Here is a 14,840-nt window from a genome sequence, read left to right on the forward strand (position 1 = left end):
GATTACAAAATAATTTCATTACTGAGATAGCAACTTTGATACAATTCACTGATCTTATTTAGATCGCCTCAGTTGTATTCTTGTATGTGTCTAGTTCTGTCCTGTTTTATCATGTGCTGACCGCCACAGTCAGGGTATAGACAAGTCCATGCATCACTGTTAGGATCCCTCATGTTCTCATCTCCTTTGGATCCCACATGCATGGAAACCACTATCCTGTACTTTACTTCGATGATTTTGTTACTTACACAACATTACATAGATCCTACACCCTGAGCTTCGGAAATTAGCCTTTGCTTTCCACAAACCAGTGCATTCCCTTGAGGTTTATCTAACTTGCTGCATTGTATTCGTAGCTCCCTCTTTTTTATTGCTGAGTGGTGTTCTATGGCATAGATGTACACACTGTTCAATATTCATTCACTGAAAAATACTGTAGTTATTTCTCTAGTTTACAGTCTTGGGCTATTATGACATTAATGCTACTATAAAAATTTCAGACAGACTTTGACGTGAGAACAATTCCTCTTGTCTCTGGGAAGAATATTTAGCTTTAAGGGATCTGACAAACATCTCTTCCTGTAATGAATGCCATTCTCCTGAATGTCCTATTACAGGACAGAAGCAACTAAGATGCTTGCCACACATTGCCAAAATGTACACAGCTAAATAACTTTAATGTCAATATTATTAAAAAATAGTACATAACCTGAAGCCTGAACAATATTATGGGCAATTTAATGATATTTACAAAAAGTAACAATTCCATGTGAGTTGACACAAGGGGGCAGATAACTAGATTTCCAGGAGTCGTGCTTCACAGTTAGACCCTACCCGGAAAGACATAGTTTTAATTTGCAATTCCTCATAGAGTTTTTTCCCTACTTTTCTACTTAACATGAATGGTTTTTTACAGCATATATTTTTTTGCAGCTCTCTTCTTTTAGCACTGTTTGAGAGACTATTGCATGATTTGTCATATTGTAGTATTTGACATAATTCATTTGTTCTCTTATTTGTGAAAGCCATTCCATTCAATTGGCCTACCAAGATGTGGTTAATAGTTCAATATTTTGATTATTGCAAGTTTGGGGCTATTTTAATAATCGTGTAGCAAACCTTCTTATATGCATCTCTCAATGAATATATAGACACATTTTTTTGGAGTGTGTATCTATGACAAGAACTACTGGGTCTGGTGGTATGCATATATTCAGCTTTAGTAGATTTTTGCCAAATAGTTTTCCAAAGTGATTATGCTAATTTATGCATCTGCTAGCAGTGTATGACAGCCCCATACTCACATATGTATTTAAATTTTTCTCCACATGAAGGAACCGAAATGAAAAATGTTATGCATTTTCTTAATGGCACACAGCTCAAGAGTCTTTGATTTGAAGGCAAGTTTGCCTGACGCTAACCCCAGTGATATTCTTTTCTAATGGTAACTTTTAATTACTTGACTTCGAGTAATATAACTCACAATATCTCCCCAGTGTTCCCTAAGCAATGCCCAACACATTTGCTTCTTTGATATCTATCAGCTCAAGGACCAGGACAGGCCGATCATGGCTCCCTTTGTGGTTTCCCCATTTTACAGATACTTCCTCTTCCTTCGGATTTCTTGTGATACTTGGCACAAACCTCATTTCTGTCAATGCCTACTTTTCCGACACTTAACCTTTCACCCTTCTTAGTTTAACATCTTGTCATGAAGAGTATAGGATAGTTTAGTAGAACCCTTGCTCTCAGTCACTTTTATTAGTGCAGTTAGTGATCAACATGCATTTCTTACTTCGGTTGACATCTAGTTACCTCGAGATTAAATGAATTGTCTGAGACTTAACATGAGATAACAGCGATCGGCTTTTGCTGCAGTGCTGAAGCACCGTTTGGATTGCCCACATCCACTTTCAGAGTATTTGGTTTCATGTCCTGACTATGGTCCGGTTGGGGTGGAATTCCCACCTTCTGCTTCCCTGTGCGCTTCATCCCTGACTGCTGTGGGCATTTGGAATGTGACTCAGCAGAAGTTAGAGGTCTGCCTGTCTCCGATTCTCTCTCCTTTCAACTTTCAAATTAATCAAAACTTTAAAACTCAATTTACTTACTTAGTTCTCCATCTCCATGCATGTACACACACCATGGTATACTCCTTCCTAGAAAACTGTATTTTAAATTTGCATTATAGAAAATAATGATATAGATGGTTATTCATTTGTTTTTTAAAACTCAAGTCCATAACTTAAATCTGAAATGTGTTTTTTCAAATAAAGTACTAGGTAATCAGATTACTATACATAACATTTTTTATTGTTGTTTGTGCTATATTTATATGTGATATCATATCATGCAATTCTAATTCTTGAAAAATATATACCTGCATCCATATATGTCTGTGAGAATATTTATATGTAATAAATGCATGTTTAAAACAGTTTGGAACTGAAAATCAGAATGAAGCCTTACTTGACCAGGATGTAATTAAACTACTTTCAAAGTATGGTTTTCCTACACCTGTCTGGTATAACAGAGCATATGGATTAAAACTAACACCAAATAGTGGAGAGGTAATGGGCCATCTTTAGTCTTAATTAGCTGCCATTGCTGTTTCTGCTTTTCTAACAGGGAACACAGATGGAAAGGTAATTAATGCATAAACCAATTAGTGATCTCATTTGCCAATTGTACACGATAAATAAAACAGATTGTAGGAAATAGTCAGCAGGTTGAAGCAGGTGAGGCTTTGGTAGTATGAGATAAAGAGATACTTCTGTTTGAACTGGCAATGAACCATCAACCAAATTAAGCATGTTTAACATATCATGTTTAGCAGAGACTGCCGAACAAAAGACAAGGCTATTTCATATTATTTCAGTAGGTATTCTGGCAAAAATAAAAACTTGATTTGGAGTGAAAATGTTTTCTCAGAATTCAGAGTTTAAAAGAATGTATTCAGTCAATCAAAACAAAAACAGGTGCTGATTTTGTGTAGTATGCCACACTGAACACAACAGTGAGCTGCATTCGTTAGCTTATTGCTAATTGTTGGAACCTTTTGATATAAATCGGTTTCAGTAAGAAAAAAATATTTATTGCATGACTATTATATACAAGGCAGAGTGTTAATGCCAGAGATATTTTTTTATATGGGGCTTCTTCAAAAAATCTTTGGAAAAATGGAATAGCATATAAGATTAGATGTGTGTAACATCATTTAGCCCATTTGAAAAAAAAAAGAAAAAAAAAACTTGCTTGTCTAATTTTGACTCTTGGAAATGCCACTATCCCACTCTGCTTCTCCATAGAAAACATCGGAAATTGTAGAATATTAAAATGGATAATAATTTATTGCACCTTAATCCTGAGAAGGCATTAAGACGAGTTCTTAATGTAATAGTTTGCCATTTTTCTTTAGAACAAAAGAAGGTACACAAATGTTCTTAATGGCAATTGAAACAAGTAAATATTCCATGAATTGAGACTCAAAGTTCTATTAAGTGCGTTGTGATAGGCACCTTATAGATGTGCCTATTATCTGAAGGGAATTTTGCTGTCAGTAGATTATGCTTTGCTACATGAGGCTGAGAATTAGCATACATAGTTACTGATGACTTCATCCCAGTTCATCACATCTGTAACGTTAGTGCTTGTCTGTGGCCTAGGGTTTGTGCAGATTTTTGTCTCTTGGAAATTAGGTTATTTCAAACAGCGATTATTGTAAGTGGACTGGAATAAATGCATTATTTCATTTTTTATTAGTTTGGAATGAAAAACATTCTTTTTGAATCCAGTATTTGCCGTTTATTTAAACTTGTTAAGTGATCGTCCCCTGTCCCTCAATTCCTGCTGCTGCAGTCCATGCATTTTGCAGTTGGCCGTTTCACTCAGACACAGGCCCGTTTGGCCTCACGCGAAACTTCTTGCTTAATAGACATTAGAAAAATAAAGGCTTTTTTCTCGATTATTATTTTTTTCCCTGGTGGACTGCAAGAGTTTCTGGGAGAATACCACTTGAAATGCCAAACCAGATGCAGTAAAATGTCTTCTACCCAGTGCTAAGACCTTTCCTTCTGAAGCCTCTTAAAATTTAATTGCAGGAATATATCATATTAACACCCAGCCTACATATTACAGTACCATTACTGCTCTTGACATGCACCCCTATGATCCAGTTCGTTGAGAGGAGGAGCTTTCACTGCTGGCCGGAGGTGTCAACAGTCAGTGTTTAGAATTTACAAAGGTGTACCCCCAGTGTGGGGAGTAATTTATGTTCACCAATAAGTACTGACAGTTTGGGTTCAACGAGGTTATGTATTATATATTTCAACAACTGTCGGAAATATTTATGAAGAACCCATTGTGTGCAGGTCTGTGAACTTCATGCTCAGCCGAGACACACAAAATAAAGGAGATAACAGAGAACTTTGCCCTCTATAAACTTCAGGGCTTTTAGAACCGATCTGTAAATCATGCTGAAGATTATGTGACCTGGCTTCTAACATTTCTTAGTAGTCTTTGGTAATTGTCTCTTTTTGTAAATCTTAATTTAAATTTAATTTCAATTGTCCCTACTCTCCTGACTCTAAAAAGAAACAATTTCACATGGATTGTTCTAAGGATTCCTTGAATTTAGAAGCCTTAGAAATTTAAAGAAAAAGAAAGTACTTGTAACAGAGAGACAGCAACATTAATGGAGTATTAAACTGTGCTTTAATTTATGGTAGTGGTGCCTGGAATTCTTAACCTTCAACCCCCGGTTCAGGAGGACGATGCAGCTGGCAAGCAGCTTGCTAAGCCTGTCCTGCCACCAAAGAATGACTTGATTGTTACTTTAAGGCAGAGAAATTCATGGAAGGGATATATATATATTTTTTTTTAATTTCTTTTTTTTTCTAATACTAGAGGCAAAACGGAAGCATCATTTATATCCACTTATGACTTAATTATTTAAAAAAAATTGAAAGCCACAGTATCAGAAAGAGTAGAAGAGACACGGAGAGAGACATCTTCCATCAGCTGTTTCTCTTCCCAAGAGGCTGTGATTGCTAGAGCTGGGCCAGGCGTAGCCAGGGATGGAGAGTTCCTGTCTAGATCTCCTGCGACAGTGGCAGGAACCCAAGCACTGAAGTCATCGCTGTCATGTTTCCGGGACTTCGACCAGGGCTCTGAAGTGGGATCCTCACAAGCTGGATCTTAACTTACACACCAGCAGCACCCAACTTGTGACTTGTGAATTTCCTTATTTGTTACATAAAATTTGGGGTGGAAAACAAAGTACTATGCTGGAGACTCTCTTGAAAGGCCAAACCGGGTGTAGTAAAATGTCTTATACCCCGAGCTGAACAGTCCTAGAAATTGTAGTTCCCTGGTTTACCTCAATTGCTGTAAAGCAATATAGTGGCCAAGAAACATCATCAGTGAAATATTTTCAATACTGATGAGTGCAGATAATATATAAGGCAATTCTCAATTTATTGTCTTTGACTTTTATATTATCAACAAACTCACCTAAAAGGAAACTTTCAGGCTTTTTCCTCCTTCAGACACAAAGATGGAGAAAGAGAGAGGGTTAGTGACTCATTCAAGATGTGGTCATTAGTAATAATTTTGTCAGAGTTTGAACCCATAATCAGAGGTCTTAAAATGCAGTCACTTACTGCTACAAAGTGGTTGATAACACAATGACGAAAGATCTGCTATTTTGGGTATCGTATGACATCAACCTTTCAATATAATATTGGTTATATTTATTTTATCACATCATGATATCGCTTGTAAGCCCTTTTAAGAGCAAGCGGTATGTCTTTGGCATGTTTGTTCTGTTCTGTAATTCCCATCCACTTGTGCATATGTAAAATAATAAAAGCTTCTACACATTTGGATGTCTCCTGTCTTTGCCAGGTTAAGAAACCCCAGATGTGATTTTTTTCCCCCATGGGAGACTTGTTAACATTTATTTTCTGAAAACAATATTACACAGAAAAATTGTACAGAAGCAATTATAAATCAGTATGCCATCCAGATTAAATTTAAAGTAGTTGGAATTAGCCACTTGAGTGCTGAAGGAAGGATTTCATGAAATAAATACATTACCTGCCAGGTTTCGAATAAGCAGATGAAAATGAATCTTGGGGGGTGGGGTGGGAATTCAATTCAATGACTTCAGATTCAGCCATGACATTTTCAAAGACCTAATCCATGTGTTTGAAAAAGCAGAGAACATCTACAGAGCTTCCTTTGACAGTTAGGGAAGGTTAGGGAAGTACCATAAGTAAGGACGGTAACAGTAGTTACTATTTACTAATTCACTCTTGTATGCCATAATCTGTGGAATGCTCTTTTCAAACCACTTTTCAGTTATCCCACAAAACAACTCATTTCAAAGAGATTTCTATTTTTGTCCCCATTTTACAGATAAAGGAACTTACATTTAAAGGCCACCCTTTTTTTTTCTGGGTTTCAATAATTGATAAATGGCAAAGTCAATATTTAAAATAAAGCCTGCCATTTCAAAAATCCAACCACTTGGAAAGCAGTGTCTTGTCATGAATTCTGGCTGTGTAGCATGCTGCTTGAATTTAACCTTCAGCACAATTTTTATAAGAATTAGAGCCTCATCTAACATACCCCAACTCTGCAGAATCCAACTTCTCATATAAAAATGAGTTAGGGGTTAGAAGGTAAAATGATTTAATTCTTTTAGTTTGTAATTTTAATTTTTTGTGATGTTTTTTATAGTTGATCAGGGTGGGAAGGATCAAGGGCTAGGGAAAAGTGGGTGTGATCATTGTTTACAAATTTTCTATTTCTTCTTCCTGCATCTGGGGGAAGGGGGATAAAAGGGGTGAACCATACCCAGCCTCCCAATCACCGCAGTATCCAGGGATGGGGAAGAGCCACCCATTATCAACCCAGGGTCCTCGATGTGGCACATGTTCTGAGGGTTCTGCCCAAGTGGTTTTGACAACTATGAAATGCTGTTGATCATGCCAATGCAAGGTAGGGAACCCCTTTAAATGCTCATTGGCTGACATTGTCAAACTTAGAGTCTCCATTTGCCCCGATGTTTGCTGTCTTTGTTTGGCTTGAGTGGTTGTCTGATTTGTTCTGTCCTCCTTCCTCTGCTGAGGTATCAGATGGCTTCTTCAGGAAGCGATGAGCCGTCCGCTGCTCCTTCTTTTCCACTGAGAAGGCCCAATTCTGACACATGCACTCCACTGTCAGACCACCAATCCTGGACGTGAGACCCCTGGCCCCTGCACACCCCGACCTGTGCCATCCCCAGATTCCTGCAGGCCACATACTAAGTCCCCACAAGTGTGAAATTGGGTGAACAGGGAGCTTTTCTAAATGCCATTGACTCCCTGGGCCAACTGACCCAGGCCCGACTTGACTCCCCTTGCCCAGGGCTCAAAGACCTGACACCTACCGCACAGGTGGGTACAAGGACCTGAGCCAGGTAACGTGGCCCCGCTATACCCTAGAGCCCCTTGGGCTCACAGACCCAACACCCACTGTATCCCTCTCCTCCTGCACCCCATTCATTCTTAGATCCTCCTGTGGATGTTATGAAATGATCCAGCTTAGCCTGCTCCTAGGCCTGACCCACGTGTATGCTGGTGCGTATTGAAAATTGCCCTGATCTGGGATGTTCTTTGCCTTGGTTCTTGGATGCTCACCTGCAGGGACTGTGTCCTGACAAATGAGTTCTCCAAGCTACTCTATCAGATCTCTTCCCAGTGGTAGGTCTCAGATTGACTTGATCCACCTTTTGTCCTCACAGGAACAGTTTCCTTACCCAACCTGCCTATACCCATTTAGATTCTTACTATTGGGTATTGCAGCCCAGCATACCTGGTCCATGTCCAGACACAGCTGTCATGTGGTACGATGTGAACCAAGACCTAGCCAAGCCCATTCTACATCCACCCTGGCTCTCATGCATACCAGTGGGTGCTGGAGTCTAGTCCAGTCTGGCGTACCCCAGACCCAGTCCACACTCATGCCGAGCGAGACTGCAGCCATGTCCAACCCAAACTGTTGCCTGCATTCCAGAATCACCATTGGGAAACCCAGCAGGAGCATCCCTTCAACTCCCCAAACAGGCCTGTTCCCAGCCACAGATCTTGTGCATGCCAGTGGAGATTGTAGTTCTACAAGGGTGAGCCCACATATCCCTCAACATATTTTGCCCCCAGACTTGATTCTCTAGTGTGCTGGTTGGTGTCATGGGCCAGCCCAACCTTACTTGTCCCCTGTTCTGACTCTCAGTGGTAAGTACTGGTATCTAACCCTGCCTGGCAGGCCTCTAGCCTGAGTTGTAGTGTGTGCCAGTGAGTAGTATCCAGTGGTAGTCGATGCTAACTGCCCCAACTCAAGTCTCCCATGTGTGCTGGTGCTTCGGTCTGACCCTTAAAGCGCCTCCCATACCCTACTCCAAATCACTCAGTCTCAGCCCCCACACTTATCTGCAAGTACAGTAGCCTTGTCTATGGAAGTCCCTCACCTGAAGATGAGTGCTCAGGTCCCCACTTGCCCCAACCTGTGCCATTCCCCAGACTCCCGTAAGCCTGCACCCCCAAGTCCTCAGAGCAGTCAGGGCATGGCTCAACCCTAGGTCTGCTGGCTGCTACAGTGCTGGTGGGTCGAAGGCAAAATTATTTAATTTATATTAGTATCAAATAAAAAGTAAGCTACCCATAAATACTACCTATAGGGAAGATGATGTTGATGTGATCAATTATTATTAGTTTGTGAGCTATATATTCATATTTATATGTATATATTTTTACTGCTTTTGAATGGAACAAATATGAACATAGAGCATATGTTCCATAAGTTAATTGCTGAACGAGCAATGAGAAATGGAAATCAAGTCTCATCTGAATGTAAACTCACCGCTCTGGATAGTCACACTCATAAATAGTGATTGTCGCTAAGAATCATTTAAATAGAAGTGCCATGAATGCTATTATCTATATTTTGAAAGAAACATTTCCACATATTTTAAATTTTGCATATTTTTATATCTTGAGTACAGTACTTCACATATGCTAGGATTACATGTTCAAAAAATTCTGTAAGAAAAATGTAAAATAGCTTACTATATTTTTGTACAAATCTCTCCATCAGTTAGTTAACAGGAACATGAAGAGGGATGGCAAAGTGATGAGATCCAGAGGAAACAGAAATCAAATTATTTTTTAAAGTTGTTTCAGAAATGTCGTTTCATGTATGCAGAATAATGTAGTGTTTTTCTTCTTTAAATTTGTTGCTTCTTTTTACTATTATGACTGAACGTTGTGCTAAACACCAATTTCATAATTTCTCTCAGGAGAACACCTTAAAATTTGTTTTGAAACTAACGGCAATAAAAAAAAACTTTTTAAGTTTTTTGCCAAATAAATCTATATGCTCGAGACTAACTATGTTGACTTCTAAGTGCTGAAGGGTTGATGAAAAGGCCCTACAGCCCGACCCTTGACTAATTGTAGTGCTAACAGGGAACATTTACAAAGTAAATAACAAATTACGGTTTTCGGGAAATGAGGACAGTTTTGCAGTACGTGTTTCTCCAAGTGTCATCCCCTTGTTCCCTGAAGAATTCTCCAGATGTCTGGATGTTGTCTAAATTGGCCTAATTCCCGTTCTGTGGACAAAGTGGTCTTAGTGGTAAAAAATTCTGATGGATATATAGAGTCCAAACTTGTTTTCTGAGAACTCTTTTCCCTGTTTCATCTCCCCACCAATATTTAATACCTATTATTGAAATAATACAGCACAATTTAAGTTTCCTGCCATCTAAAGATAATCTTTGTAAGCTTGGCACTGTTGTTGGTTACACTTTATTTTAGGGCATAAATAACGCTTCTTCAGAGGCATTCAATAATGGTTTGGCTATGTTTTATGCAACAAGGGAAGTGTCAAGATTCCTGGAGCACACGGATATCATCCTTTCCATGTTTGTAAGACCAAGAGTGGAGTAAGATCAGCCATGTATTTTCAGAGTGTTAATGCAATTCATATCCACAGCCACGGCTGCTTCCGTGAGAAACTTGACACTCAGGAACTTACTTTCATAGACCTCCTAAAATGATTTTATTTTCTTCGAGTTTCTTTTTGGTAGGGTTTCCGGTGCTTTTAGCAACATCCTCTAGAAATTACAATTTGGTCTTCCATTTCACTTTTGGATATTCATTTTGGATATTTCACTATTAGGAATTACTGTAAGTTTAACCCATAATCACATTCTGGAATGTGAACTAAGACAGCAGGTGCATATGCATCTCAGATTTGCAAAGCTTTGTTTACATTTATATTTAAACACATATATGTGTGTATATACATGCATATGTATGTATATATGTTATGTTGCTCAACTATGATCATTGTGTATAACATACAAAGTGACAGTTTATATACAGATTTTGAGTTGTATGTGTGAACCTGAATAATATCTTCCTCAATTGCTTCGAAACCCTTCCTGCTTGCTTTTGTTTTAAGGATGGTTATTAGAAGGGATGTTACTCATGTGTGTGCATGGTGAATAGAGCAGCCCTTCCTCCTCCTGCACTCTGCAATTTAACCAGTGAGATTCCAGATTGATTCTCAACTGGCAGCTGAACAGAGCGAGTGACTTTGTGGTGTCAGATGTGAGAACCGTGCTTCTTTTCTGGTTTTTTTTTTTTTCCTTATTCTTCTGTGTAGATCAGAAAACAGACGAGCATTCTTCTGTTTAGTCAGATAATAATAAGAAAATAAAATGTGCACCCTGGGTTAAGTGTCATATATTGAACCTGCCTAGAAAATCACAGATATTAAAAAACAAACTATAAAGCCTTTTTATTTTAAAGAGGGACACACGGAGAAGACAGAAACTGATAGAAAGAGGGAGTTCTCTTTCATGGTTCATTCTCGAAGGTCCATAGTGACCAAAAATGGCCCAAACCAGGAAAGAGAGCAGAGCTCCCAATCCAGTTTCCCCCAAATTAATGGCTGGAACTCAGTCGGTTTATCCATCTTGCTTGCTATACAGACTTTTTTTTCCTTCTCAATCCACGGTAGACTGTACCTAAGGGGAGGTATAATGGAAGCGCAGTGGAAATAAATATGTCCACAGGCAGAAACAGAGAAGTGTACCCCGTATATGCAATACAAGGATGACCTCATGGTGAAATGACAGGTAAGCCCTACGTTATTGGGAGACACCTCAGTGGCAGCATGATGGACTTGTTAGCGTACTTGAAAGACACTATAGAAAGACTGAAGGCGAGAACAGTAGGGCGGGGGAGGGGAAGGGAAACCCCAATGCCTATTAAACTGTGTCATAAAATAAACAACTAAAAAAAAAAAAAGACAACCAGAGTCATGGATTTGGCAGGAGTTCAACCCTAATACCATACAGGACATTACATCTTAACCACAAGGCTAAATGCCCATGCCTAGACTTTGCATCTTATTGACTACAGGAACAGGAACAGGGGTGACTGTTAGAAGTAGGGATTAGATAGTTCAGATACAACAGAAACACTGGCCAAAGGGTGTCACAGATATGTTGGGATGCTGGTCTTACCCACTATGCCACACAATGCCAGTCCTAGCATGTCGTAGATATTTTTAACCTTTTAAATAAATATGTCAAAAAAGGAAAAAGTAAATACTATTCATCATGTTTGAAACTCTAAAGAAAATAATACTAAAAATAAAAGCCAAGTGATGAAAGATGCTGAGAATAAGCAGATGACATTCCAGACCTATGTAAATTTTGTATATGTAGATCAAAAATGGAATTAGTAAGCAGAATATATTGATAGTTCCTGTAAATCCAAAAGAATAAACAGAGAATGTAGGTGATTAATGTAATAGATTAAATTAACTAATTGCTACAACAAAAGATTGCATTTAATAGCAAAAATTCAAACTGATTTTAAGAAACATGATGCTTATTATATTGATAGGAATAAAAATAAATATATAATAGAATACATAGCCTTTGACAATCTTCTCCTCCCCATCCTCTTCATTTCTGAACAAAACATCTTGTATTTGCTCCAGTGTATCACTGGAGGTAGAAATGGGACAACAGAGACTGTGTACTCTCTGTTATTTTTTAAATAATGTGATACTCTGAATTTATCTTTAAAAATTGTTAGCAGCACGATGGTATGGAAATATCCATCTCCTCCTTAAATTTTCGTTTGTCTTTTCCTCCTTATTATTAATTTTTTTGAAAGAATACACAATGCATGCCCCTAAGGTGTGACTTTTACTGCTACTTTAAAATGAAACTTGTTCCTTATTTTCTTTTTCAGTGACTTTGTTATTGTATGGAAATGTAGCTGACTTTTGTATATTGCCTTTATATACTATAGCTTCAAAAAAAATCATGAATGAGCTACAATAGTTTCTTACGGAGGAAGCTATGTGTGGATTATTTCCAATTCCATGTGTTGGTGAGAGTACGTGGACTAGAATCTGCTATTCTTGTCTCTTATTAATGTTAGTCTCATATGATTTTTTTTTTTTTTAAGAAATTGTAAATGGCCAAAAGCCAGGGCATGGTGAAACAAAGAAAGACTAATGGTGTTCTCCCATAGAAAAAGTCTATTAACACTCCAATTCTGATTGCAGCCTGCAAATGTCTCCAGATTCAATTCTTTCACTTTGTCTTAGATTCCTTAATCTTCTACTATTTCATCCTTCTGTTAAACATGCCTTATTTGTGTATCTAATTTCTACTGTTCCATAATAAACAAGTATAATGTCTTAGAAATAAACTTACTTCAGGAGTGGACAGGTTAGCCAAGGGTGAGCTAATCTAGGGTTGGCTCTTCTTTCCAGCATTTCCTCCCTGCTCCTACAGTGAGTGGATTAGTCTAAGCACCTTCTTCTCTTGGAGAGGGAAGAGCTACAAGAAAACATCTGGTACAGGAGAAGACTCCCCAAAGTTTAGACTATGAGCTAGTATGCTGCAATTTTTTGCCAAAGTAAAAGGAGATAAAGACAGCAAATTCCCCACACAGTAAGAGACTGCTACATCAGTATATGGCAAAGGGTGTGTCTCTGGGCAGGAGTAAAGGATTGGGGCCAACAGCACAATCAAAACAGTGGAATTTCCTGTTGCTACACCTTAAGTGATTTCTAATTAATACTGATACAGATTTGGGTCAATTTCTGTTGTAATTTGTCTTATTTTATAGTTCTGTCTATCCTGTATTTAAGATATCATGATAACTTTTGAAAAACGTGTAATTTCTGTAGAAAGATTTCTGAGACTGATGATGGTTTACCTTCCATGTGAAGAGAAGAGATGAATTCTATTACACAGAAGGGTTTATTTTACATATAATGAAAGGAAAGAAGATCCCTATTTCTGGTAACTCTTCATTCTTCCCACAATTTAGCATTCAAACATTTGGAAATGGTTTGGCTAAAAAGAACAAATGCTGTTCTTATAAAATGCTGGCTGGCAGTGCTTTAACACATTGTAAGGCAAGCAAAGCTAAGGTCCTTGACCACCCATGCTGGGGGTTTCTGCCTTGACTAGTGTGATCATTTAGAATCTTATTGTAAGAGCTGTCTGTTGATTTTATTTTCAGAATATTTTAACAAAGTATAGATAGCAAATACGCTGTGCATTGATAGTGAAGTTTAGACACCTTGTGTCCAATCATGTCTTGTTGTAAAACCTGATTTGACTTTAGTATACTTACTATTTTTGACATAAAATATATTGACTGTCAATGGGACAGAATCATTATTTGTGCTTAAAAATCAGATAGCCTTTGGTTTAAATTTTGTCTACCGTTTTCTGATTGTGTAGCTTTAGACATCTTGACTCTTCAGCACTTGTTTCCTGAGAAACATTACTAGTCATAGATGCCTTATAGTGTTGTGGAAGTTAAGAAAAAAAAATGTGGGCAAACTGTTAAACATAGAAAGCACTCAAGAAAATTAACTTATACTGTTTTGTGCAACTTATTAGTTAACATTTGCTAATAACCATAACTAAGCTATAAAATGTATTTCTTACTAATTTCTTTTCTTTCCAAGGCTGCTCTAGACTCAGTTTCTTATTTTCGTTATGGCATTTAGTAAGGCAAGAGTAGGATACTTCTTTCCTATTCACTCTCATGTGGCAGAAGAAAGATGAGATAGTGAACCCATTCCATAATACTGAAAACTCGTGCTTGCAAATAAACAAGGGGTTTTTTTATGTGCTTATACTTCCCTAAGCTAGTAATATATAGGAACTTGCCTCCAATTAAATGAGAACTATCAAAGAAATGTCTGTTAGAAAACAGCAAGGTTTTCAGCCTAGTGTGCTATATTAGTTTTTTAACAGAAACAAACAACGACAACAAATAAAAACCACATAAACTGTAACTTAGAGCAACAAAAACTTGTCACTTTAATTTTATAGAAGATGAAAGGCTGAAGTCAAGCTATAAACTAGCCCATGTTTGCTTAGAAATCTGTAGGATTTTACACGGTATAATACCTTCTGTACCTCTTTTTCTTTTCTAATAAGGGCACAAGTCACATTGGATTAAAGGACCTCCCTTTTCCAATATGACCTTATCTTCACTAATTACCCTTGGAATGACCCTATTTTCAAATGAGGTCACATTCTGAGAAACTGGGACTTGATTTAACTCCTCACAACTTCTTTAGATTTTAAGGGAAAATAGTGCTTAGTACTTTAAATGTATAAAGGCATGAATGTCTTCATATGATTACCAATATTTAGCTGCTTTTTCTTTTTTTTTGCTTTTGAACAATAAAAAACTTTTATTGTAATATCTATGGCACCTTATGCATAGTGGGCATTGAATCCA

Source organism: Ochotona curzoniae, unplaced genomic scaffold (genome assembly GCF_017591425.1).
Source record: "Ochotona curzoniae isolate NIBS_2020 unplaced genomic scaffold, NIBS_Ocur_1.0 contig_2688, whole genome shotgun sequence".
Lineage (NCBI taxonomy): Eukaryota > Metazoa > Chordata > Mammalia > Lagomorpha > Ochotonidae > Ochotona > Ochotona curzoniae.